Below are 12,134 nucleotides of genomic sequence, written 5' to 3' on the forward strand. Positions count from 1 at the left end.
ACCCGAAAATGGCTTAGAAATGCCCCAAAGATGACAAAACCCAAGCCCTAGAGTAGATCTAACAAGTAAGAAGTCAAGGTAGGAGTTTTTTACCTCAAACAAGTTGGAAATGCAACCAAATCACTGGATCTACTGACTTCCTCTTGAATCTCCAAGTCTTTCCTTCCTTCTTCCAACTTCAAATCACAAAGAATGGCACAAAATAGTTCAAGAACACTCAAAAGTTGACTAGGGTTTCGTGGACAGGGTTTGGAGGTGATGGAGGCTGGGGTGGAGGCCTCATAAAGTGTTTAAATAGGGTGCAAACCCTCAAATTTAGGGTTTCACTCAGACAACTCCTACTCGCCGAGTCGGTCTCCCGACTCGTCGAGTAGGTCACTTAACCCCCCCCCCCCCCGATCCGCAGCCGATCCTACTCGACGAGTTGGGCCTCCAACTCACCGAGTCCTAGTGTAAAATATGAAGCTTTGCTTGAATTTAATTATGTACCTGAAACCGGGTGTTACAGTTTAAGTCATATTTGTTTGAGACAGGTGGAATTGTGATTAGTCAAAAAAAAAGTTATGGTTTTATTCCATTTGGGGGGGGGGGGGAGTATCATGTCCAAAAAGGGTGGGAGCTACCGTGATACCTCCAAGACTCCATTCTTTCAAGCAGTTTGTCATCTCGACAGGTTTATGAACATGTTCAACCATTTACCAACCCATGCATTGAGTACTTGTACTTCTTGCTTTAATATTTGTATCAAAATAATTTATGTTTTTAAATTAATTTGTGAATTAGTTTTGTATGTTTTTAATATTTTGTAAATTAGTTTTGTATAACTTTTATTAAAAATTGAGTAGGTTGAGTGAGTTGAGAAATATAAGGTTTCTATGTGTTATAAGTGGGAAAAGATGAAAGAGAGTGAGGAGAGATGAGTGGGTTAGGAGGAAATGACTCTCTTCACCCTTCAGAATATATATATATATATATATATATATATATATATATATATATATATATATATATATAATAAAAAATCATAAAAATATAGTAAAAGAAATCATTATGTACACAATTTCTTTTTTATAATATTTATTAAAAATGTCAAGGTTGAGCCTAAAATAAAAAACTATTATCTTTTCATTTTGGGCTTAAAATGGTTGAGACCTAAATAAGATAATAAAGCGAATAACTTCTTGATTGCGAGTGGGACCACAATGACATATCATCAAAACAAAACATACATGAACAAATTGGTACGATTCATGTGAGATGCATACAACTAACAACACCATACAAATAACCGATGAACAACAAAATGACATTTCCTATAGAAACTATTCATATTATCCAAAACTAAATATTTCCTTAGATTGTTCTAAAGAAATCTTGAATTAGTAAGCCACAAAAAACATGATTGTATTACATATTCCACCTTCACACACCCATTAACAAAGATTCATCATGTTCACCAATAATCTTGACACGAACACAAACCATCTTTAAAACAATGAAATCTCTTAGCATCACGTATAACAATATCCTTATTTATGATTCTTGAAACAAGCTTCATATACTCATGACAATCTCCACATATTCTCAAATTCTTAAAAATTCTCACCATTTTATTCGAGTTCTTGTTAATTAGCGAAAACCCAAGAGCTAACCTTTCGCTATGATGTGAAAGAATTTCACGTTTTTCTCTCTCTGAAACATTATGAAGCACATAATCAAGATTTGGAATGTAACCCATTGAAAAAAGCTTTTCCTCCAATTCTTTCAACTTTTGATGGATTTCAAGTATCTGAAAATGAGAACCATCTTGTGATAAGAACACATGGGTTTGACCACCATGGTCAAGGTCAACCCAACTACACCCTGGTTCCTTTTTAATCCCTTGACTTGACATCTTTGCCCTTATTTTAGCCACTTCATTCCACATCCCTTTGGATGCATAAATATTGGATAACATAATGTAATTAGAATCCACTTCGGGTTCAATTTCAAAAAGCTTTTCTGCAACTTTTTCACCAAGTTCTAAATTCCCATGAACTTTACAAGCTCCAAGAAGAGTCTCCAAAATCAAACTACTGTGAGTTAACTTCATTTCATCAATGAAACTTTCAACTTCATTAAACTTTCCTCCCCTACCAAGAATATCAACCATGAGGGCATAATGGTCAATACTTGGAGTAATTCCATAATCTTTACTCATGGAGTGAAAATATTCTCTCCCTTTCTTTATTAATCCCAAATGGCTACAAGCAGAAAGTATACCAATGAAGGTAACCCCATCAGGTGATATACCTTTAGTCAACATTATTTCAAACACTTTCAAAGCTTTATCTCCATATCCATGTTGTGAATATTGATTAATGATTGTGTTCCACAACACTGTATCATTTGATTCCATTTCTTCAAAGATCATTTCAGCTTCATCAATGGAACCACATTTGCCATACATGTCTAAAAGTGCACTTCCCACAAAAGGGTCATTAACAAAACCATCTTTAATCACAAAAGAATGAATCTTTTTTCCATTTGTGAGACTTGTGATTCCAGAACAACCTCTTAAACATGCAGCAAGAGTGAACTCATTCGGTTTCACACCATCTTTATTCATTTGATTGAAGTAAAGAATCGATTTTTCCCCTTGATTCGTTTGTGCACATCCTGAAATTATCGTTGTCCAAGTGAAAAGGTCGATTTCATTCATCCTATTAACAATCTTTTCTGCATCTTGAATGCATTTGGACTTCACATACATGTCAATCAAAGCTGTTCCAATGTAACAATCACTATCAAGATTCTCTTTTATAACATGACCATGAACTTGCTTCCCGAATTCACTTGTTACACAAGAACGTAGAGCACTGATAAATGTATAAATATTGGGTTTAAAGCCATTTACAAGAATCTCCTTAAAGATTCTTGATCCATGAGAGCTTTCAGTGTCATGGAATCCTGATAAAACTGCATTCCATGAAACTAAATCCTGATGATTCATTGTGTTAAAGATTCTTAAACCATCATCAAGAGATTTGTTCTTCATGTACATTGTGATTAATGCATTGTTGACTAAAGTTTCATTTGCAAAACCGTATTTATGAACACAAGCATGAAGAGATTGAGAGTATTGTAAGTCACCTAGTTCTTTAGCAGCAGTGATAATGCTTGTAAAGGTAAACTGATTTGGTCTTATTCCTGATGACATCATCATGGAAAAAAACTCGGTTGCCTTTTCTTCCTTTCCTTGTTGTTCAAGGCAAGATATGATAGCACTCCATGTTACAACATCTGGAGATTTTATCTGTGAAAACACTTTTAATGCATCATCTGATTTCCCACATTTAGAGTACATGTCAACTAGGCTACAACTTACATATTCTTCATGTTCACTTCCACTCACAATTGCCATACCATGTACAAGTTTTCCTGCTTTTAGATTTTTAGAAATCGTGCATCCTTTGAGAATAGTGCATAATGTATACTTGTTAAACTTCATTTCAGTTTCTTTCATTTTACAAAATAGGTTTAAAGCCCTTTGGTCATCACCCACTAGAGCAAATCCATTAAGTAATGAATTCCAAGAAACTGGATTTTGTTCAGGTAAGAAAAGGCAGACCTTTTCTGCATATTCTAGCTCACCACATTTAGCATAAAGATCAACAAGAGCAGAACCAACATGCCCATCTGATAAGAATCCAGCTTTAACAATCTCACTGTGTAGCTGCTTACCAAAAGACACGTTTAAAGACATACAACAAGCTTTTAAAACAGTGGCTAATGTGAATTCATTCGGCTTAATGCCTTCTTCATGCATCTCACGAAACAACTGGAGGGCTTCAGTGCCACTTCCCTCGCCTACAAATCCACTAATAAGAGCTGTCCAAGACACGACATCTTTCTGAGGCATTTCATCTAATACCTGGCGTGCGACACTCAAACACCCACACTTGGCGTAGAAATTAATCAGCGATACCCACAAATGAGAATCCAATTCAATATCACTTTCCTTAATCTGCTTGTGTATTGATTTACCCTCGTTCAGAGACCGATTTGCAGCACAATCACGCAGACTTTCTGAATACCGTCTTAGTTTCTCTTTATCCCGCTTTCTAGGAGCGTTTTTCTTTTTAATGGGTGAATGGGATTTAGGTCTTAGTGAGGTAAGTTGTAAAGAAGTGCAGTAGGAAGAAATTGATGACCTGTTTGTGCAAGACTGATGAGAGTTATTGAAGAGAGAGATGAAATGGGTTTTAGTGAAGGCGTTAAAGAAGAGATTTTTAAGAGGATTTCGTGAGCGACGATGCATTTTAAGAGGTGGGAGTTCAGGAAATTCCATGCAATCGAATATGGTACGAGGAAGAGCACCAAGTGCGCTGCACTGCGCACAAATACGTGGTGTTGGAGCTGCTGAGTTCTTAGGGTGCTGCACTGCTGCCGCGCGAACGTGTAATCCCCCGCCAAGTGAACGTGTTGATGTTTGGGCTTTCTCAAAACAACTTATTAGGGGAATGGTAATATATATATATATTTTTTTTTAAAAAATTTTTTTAGCGTTTAATCTGATTTGGCAGGGAGGGTAACATTTTTAACACTTCATTTTTTATTTATTTAATTAATTTACTTTACTTTGATATAGAAACATTTTTTCCTACCAAGTTTTTTTTACAAAAAGTTAAAGATCAAAACTAAATGTATATTTAATTGATTTATTGATATTTTCTTCTCATGGTATGGTTCTTGGTGTAAGAAGAAAATATTTGATATAATCAAATTGGCCATTACGTTTTCTGCAATCCACATAAACATGTTCTTTTGATGCAATTTCTGTAGGTAATTCTGTGAAATCACTAAATAGATTGAAGAGCTATTTGAGTGTTTATCATACACATGTCATATAGTTTGCACAAATGCTTACAAAGACATAAGCAGGATGGTTGTTTGACTAGTTCCATTTTTATTAAAGGCTCTTAGTTTCAGAATTAGAAACTAACTGTAATAATCCATATCAGCCAAAATTGTTACCAAAAATTTTGAGTTCCAATTTCCTAAATCATAAAAAAATTGCATCCAAGTTATGTTATGACAGAAGTATACAATCAACAAAACTAATTGAAATAAAACAAATGAAATTCAAATATATATATATATATATATATATATATATATATATATATATATATAATATATAGGAATCAATTTACAGAAAACATACTTGTATGATGATTACACAGAAAATATAATCACGAAATTGTACAGATTGAGACCTGCTTTGCATTGTCCTAACACATAAATTTCCCTGGTATGGATCTGTCAAGAGGATACAACAATCAATCCAAGAAGTGATCTTGAATCTGTCGAAATTTCTATGTTCCCTTCATCTTCATGAAGAACGAATTTGCAAGAGAATTTGTGGTGTAAAATGATTTCTATAACCCCTCACAAATGAATGAAAACAGGTATTTATAGGTATTAGTTATGACAGTTGGAAACTGTCAAAACCGAAAATAACTGCCATAATACCTGTCATTCAGTAATTACGAATTTAATAAAAAATTAAAAAATTAATTTCTTAATTAAAAAATATTTAATTAATCGGGAAGACCCCAAGAGCCCCAAGGCCGAAGGCCCATCTTTTGACCATTAAATATTCTCTTGATATTAGCCTATTTTGAGTCCAATTAGGCTAGTCCAACACCACAACCCAAACCCAATATGCTTAACCCGTTACTTGATCAATTTGATTAAATGAGTGGGACAAGACATATAAGGTGGAAAAATGTTTTCTCTTCCACTAATGTGGAATAAGTCCCACATTGTAATTTTGTAAAACAAAGTTCCAACAATAGCCCACATTTTCTATTCAAACTCCAAGAATACCCCACATTTGCATAGAAAATAAGTGAACTTTGATATTCAAATAAGTGAAGTAAGATATGACATGCATCTGAATAGGTGTTGTAAAACTTGAACCTTTCATAGTGAGTACTACTTGGATCTACTTTGTGGGTAGTGAACTAGAGTCTTGAACTAACCACTTTTTATAGTAGAATAAAAAACAAGAAGTATCACACATATCATATCTAAGAATAGATCATTTCTTACCGTTGTGTTCATTTCAATCGTGAACAATCCTTTTTTCATGATACTTTTAGAGAGCTTAGCCATATCAGCTCCCAAAGATGCGACCTCACATCCATCTCACATAGGTAATCTGGAACAATCCATACTATTCCACTATAAAAGCTATCAGCATTATTAAGAATAAAAAATTCATCCCTATATCATCAACGGAAAAACACAAAATAAATATCATAAGAGTGAGCATACCTTTGTGTTAGTTGTGACATCCCCACTTTCACGGCCAGAAAAGACCGATTTTGTTTATGCTTTGTTTAAAAATCAGAGTAATATTTTAAAGAAAAGTGTTGCGGAATTTGTTCCCAAAATAAAATATGATAAAGATTTATAAAAGCATTTCCGAAGAAATGTATTTCATTAAAAACCCCGGGATGTGATGTTCGATACAAATCAAAAGCATAAACAGTACAATATAAGCCTTACAACATTTATTCATATCTACAGACCTATAACCGTAATCCCTCATCCCAAACATCACATCTATGCTCGAGTGCCACTACCTGTAATACAAGAAACTGAGTGGGTCAGGCTTGGGAGCATGGTGAGCACATATGGTTTTCAACCCACAATAAATAAGTTTATTAACTTTATCAAACCAAACAAACCCGATTACCCGTTCCCGTTATCCTCACTTTACGTCCCTAAAACATCTAACACAAGGGACCTAGTCTAAGGACTTTCATCGGGGTGACAACACTGCTTCGGGGGTTCCTCAGTAATTTATGTCAAATAAGGCAACCATGTGGGGGATGGAGTACTGCTGGTGAACACTGAGTTCTAATAAACACCTACAGGTGGCGAGCCTGCTAGCGTTCCACTGGACTGTCTAGAATAGTTTGTGGTCGTCATCTATACTCCGCTAGATGACTGGATCATCTTAAAACATCGAGGTCTCTCATCATTTTATTTCATCACACACCATCTGTTACATCTACCCATGTTTTACCCAACATATTTTGTTGATATAAAATACATATACAGTTTAAATTATTTAAAACATGTATAAAAACGTTCATCCAGCATAGACAACAAGTATTCAGATAATATGCACACATAACACGTAATTCATATAAAATACTTAATATCTATGTATAAGATGAAAGTAACTATGCACTCACTTGATAAGGTGGTGACTCGGTACTCGGACAGCACTCCGTTTACTTAAAACAACTTCCTTTGACAAAACCTAGTATCATTACCATTAGAGTTTAGTCTAATGTTCACCGAGACTAATTAATAGTCTTGATATTATTACTATTATATAAGCGTTAACACAATACTTTTCACCCACTATGTACAAACAGGGGCCAAACATGAAACACCGGAGGGTAGGACCATTTTAGCATATAGCCGTTCTGAAATCCAACAACCCAAGCGGCCCTTCAAACCAGATTCCTCATACCACGAGTGGTTAAAAAGATATTGTAACAACACTTATATAGCTCATAGTAATAGCCCAAATATTTATTATAAGGTCCTAATAACATTACTATATTCAAACAAAAGCTATACTGAAGGTAGGGTAGGCGTAGCTCACATACATCGAGTTTTTCTCAAAACCGGGCTCCGCCGAAGCAGAGTTTCTGAGCCGAAAGCTCTTCTTTTCAGAGCCGTCAGGCGCTCCGGGGCTTCCGCCTCGTGCTAGGGAGTTACCCTAGGCTTTGGGGGGTTTGGGGGGCTTAGAGAGAGAGTTTAGAGAGAGAAAGTAGAAGTGGGAGGTGTGAGGAGAAGGCTTCACCCGACACCTCTATTTGTAGGCTCGGAAACAGCCCAACTCGTCGAGTTGGCCTCCAACTCATCGAGTTCCATGCCAGGTGTCACCATCTGGTGGCTAGCCTTGGGGAGGAAGCAATGGTCAGGATTGTGCCACGTCACCCAAACTCGGACAACTCATTCCCGTCTTAGAAATATCATAACTCTTGCATATGAGGTCCGTTTTCGACGTTATTTATATCCACGCATAGGTGGGATCATACTCTACAACTTTTATTTAGACTCCGTCGGCTAATTTTGACCTTATTTTTACAGTTATATTTTTAACAGGTCGGGATAGGAAAAGTCCGTTAAAAATTCATAACTTCTTCGTCTGACGTCCGTTTTCGTCTGTCTTTTTATTGTTACGCTACTAATAATGAGATCTTCAATTCTCATTTAGGTTGCGTTGGCCAAAAACCGCTCGATCTAAAATTCGAGTTTCGGGCTGTGCACTGCTATGCCAAATCTTAGAAAAACCATAACTTCCTCATATAAAGTCATATTTGGGCGTTCTTTTTATGCACGCTCTCGGTTTAACGTATAATACAACTTTTATTTAGATCACTAAGGCCAAAAATTCCTCTATCATAAATTCACTATTTACATCACGCTATGTCGTGCCGGTTTTGTCGCGAAACTTCGACAGACCATAACTTCTTCGTTATAACTCGGATTTCAGCGTTCTTTATATATCCGGAATCCTTGTTTCGATCACTAAAACTTTATGTATAGATAATGGGTATATTTAACACTTTATTTTCGACGCTTATTTTTATCCTTTATTTATTATACCTTTATGAATACATATAAAGCACATAAAATCACATAATTCACATAATACTCAAATAATTCATCTTTATTACTTCAAAATAGGTTACAATGGTTGACCTGACTATTACATCATTGCACTAATGCTTAGACCAGAAACACGGGTGTTATAATTCTCTCCCCCTTAGGATGATTTCGTCCCGGAATCATGCATCAACAAACAGATGTGGATAGCGACTCATCATGTCACTTTCTGTTTCCCAGGTGAGATTCGGCCCATTCGTATGTTTCTAACGGACAAGCACTAAGTCGACCATCTTGCGTCGTAACTTCTTAGTCTTACGGTCAACGATTGCCTTGGGCTCTTTGATTAGCCTCTTATTCTCATCAATCCTTAACTCTGAAATTGGAATTATGTCGGGAACTTCTCATGTGAACCTCCTTAAATAACACACATGGAAGGTGTTATGAATACCATATAGTTCTTCGGGTAATTCGAGCTTGTAAGCTTGGTTCATAATCTTCTAAAGAACTTTAAACGATCCAATAAACCTTGGACTCGGCTTTCCTCGTTTCCCGAATCTTATAAGTCCCTTCCACGGTGAGACTTTAAGCAAAATGGAATCTCCAACTTCGAATGTCATCGGTCGTCTTTTCTTGTCAGCATAGCTCTTTTGATGATCCTGAGCTGCTAACATCCTTTCCCTGATCACCTTTAACTTCTCAACAGTCTCATGGACTATCTCGGGGCCCATAAACTGCTTTTCCCCAGCCTCAAGCCAACAAGACGGCGTACGACACTTCTGTCCATACAAAGCTTGATAGGGTGCCATCTTGATGCTCGAGTGGAAACTGTTAATGTAGGAAAACTCTACTAGAGGTAAGTGTTCATCCAATTAACTTGGAATTCCAGGGTACATGCTCTTAGCATATCTTCAAGTGTTTGAATTGTTCTTTCACTCTGACCATCAGTCTGCGGATGGTAAGCTGTACTTAAACACAACTTCGTACCCAATTCCTCTTGTAGACTTCTCCAAAACTTTGACGTGAAACGACTATCATGATCTGATACAATCATTAGAGGAATACCGTGAAGTCTTACTACTTCCTTCATGTAAGTATTTGCAAGCTTATCCATAGACCACCTCTCATTGGCTGCTATGAAGTGTGCACTCTTAGTGAAATGATCCACGACTACCCAGATCATGTCGTGACCGTTATTCGTCCTGGGCAGTTTAGTCACAAAATCCATGGTGATGTCTTCCCATTTACCCATGGGTACATGTAAAGGTTCTAAACTCCCACACAGTTTCTGATGTTGTGCCTTAACCCTTGCACATGTTACACACTCAACCACATACTTCGCAACATCGAGCTTCATCGTCGGCCACCAATAGTAGGGTTTTAGGTCCCTATACATTTTAGTGCTACCGGGATGAATCGAGTACATGGTCTTGTGAGCTTCTTCCATTAAAAGATCTCTTATTCCTCCCGTCTTAGGTACCCAAATCCGATCTTGGAATACCTTCATTCCTTGACTGTTTGTACTAAACACTAACGTTTTTCCCAAACGTTCTTCATTCCGGTCATTTTTCTCGGAAGCTTCTTCTTGAGCTTTCTTAATGCTTTCCACAATCGTCGATACAACTTCAATTCTCAACGCTCTTGGCCTTTTTCTTTCAAGGTTGACTTTTCGACTTAGAGCATCAGCGACAACATTCGCTTTACCGGGGTGGTAAAGTATCTCGCAGTCGTAGTCCTTGAGTAACTCTAGCCAGCGTCGTTGCCTCATATTCAATTCCTTATGATTAAAGAGATACTAGAGACTCTTATGATCAGTGAAAAGTTTGCACTTCGTGCCCATAAAGATAGTGCCTCCATATATTTAGGGCAAAAACTACCGCTGCCAACTCCAGATCATGAGTAGGGTAGTTCTTTTCATGCTCTTTCAGTTGTCGAGATGTGTATGCTATCACCTTTTCTCTTTGAGTCAGAACACATCCTAACCCGACTCTCGACGCATCGCTATACACTGCGAAGTCTTCAATTCCACCGGGTAGAGAAATAATCGGTGCTTCACATAACTTCTTATTTAGCTTCTCGAATGCTTCTTTGTGCTTCTCACTCCACGTATAAGTATCTCCTTTGTGGGTCAAAACTGTCAATGGAGCAGCTATCAAAGAAAAGCCTTGGATAAACCTTCGGTAATATCCAACTAATACCAGAAAGCTTTGAATCTCTGTGGGACTTTTCGGTCGTTCCCACTTCATCGCAACTTCGATTTTTGCTGGGTCAACTATTATCCCTTCTTGGTTAACCACATGACCCAAGAATTGGACTTCTCGGATCCAAAAATCACATTTGGAGAACTTTGCATACAACTTCTCATTCTTCAAGACTTCTAACACTTCTCGTAGATGCTTACCATGCTCCTCCTGGCATTTTGAGTAAATTAGAATGTCATCTATGAACACTATCGCAGATTTATCGAGGAATGGTTTACAAACCCTGTTCGTCAAATCCATGAAGGCTGCTGGAGCGTTGGTTAGTCCAAACGACATAACCAAGAACTCGTAGCGTCCATATCTTATTCTGAATGCAGTCTTCTCAATATCCTTCTCTCTCACCTTCAGCTGATGATATCCTGACCTAAGATCGATCTTTGAGAAATAGCTCGAACCTTGCAACTGATCGAATAGGTCATCAATCCTTGTCAATGGGTACTTGTTCTTTACTGTTGCCGTGTTCAGCTCTCTGTAGTCTATACACATTGTCATGCTTCCATCTTTCTTCTTTACGAATAACACTGGAGCTCCCCAAGGTGATGAACTAGGCCTAATGAAACCGTTGTCCAACAATTCCTGGAGTTGCGTCATGAGCTCCTTCATCTACGTCGGTGCTAATCGGTATGGTGCTTTTTCTATCGGTGTTGTTCCTGGTAACAAGTCTATTTGAAACTCCACTTGTCTATCAGGCGGTAATCCAGGAAGATCTTCGGGAAAGACCTCCGGATAGTCACGCACCACTGGTATATTCTGCACCTTCTTCTTTTCCTTCTTAGCACCGACCACAAATGCCAAATACGATGTGCATCCCTTGGACAAACATTTCTTGGATTTCATCAGGGAGATGATTCCAGAATTCACCCTGCATTTTTCCCCGTATACCATAAATGACTCTCTTCCGGGTGGGTTTACCCTTACTATCTTCTTTCTACAAAGTAGCTCATCATCGTTGGCGCTAAGCCAATCCATTCCTAGAACGATGTCGAAATCATTCAATTCTATGGGTAACAGCTCTTCACGGAATTCGTTTCCGTTTAGGTCGATGACGATGTTCTTAATACGATCACTAACAGGTACGAACTTGCCACTGACAACTTCCACAACTAGGGCATTATCAAGTTTTTCTACAGACAATGCTAGTTCTCCACCGAATCTATGTGATATAAAGGAGTAATTAGCTCCGGAATCAAACAA

At 37.4% G+C, this 12,134-nt stretch overlaps 1 pseudogene; it reads right to left on the reverse strand.

Annotated features, from left to right (window-relative positions):
- Positions 1 to 1,285: 1,285 nt before the first annotated feature.
- LOC145141177 (putative pentatricopeptide repeat-containing protein At3g23330 pseudogene) lies at positions 1,286 to 4,470 on the reverse strand (annotated as a pseudogene).
- Positions 4,471 to 12,134: the final 7,664 nt, after the last annotated feature.

Source organism: Lactuca virosa, chromosome 9, assembly GCF_052849685.1.
Source record: "Lactuca virosa cultivar CGN04683 chromosome 9, Lactuca_virosa_CGN04683_v6, whole genome shotgun sequence".
Taxonomy (NCBI): Eukaryota; Viridiplantae; Streptophyta; class Magnoliopsida; order Asterales; family Asteraceae; genus Lactuca; species Lactuca virosa.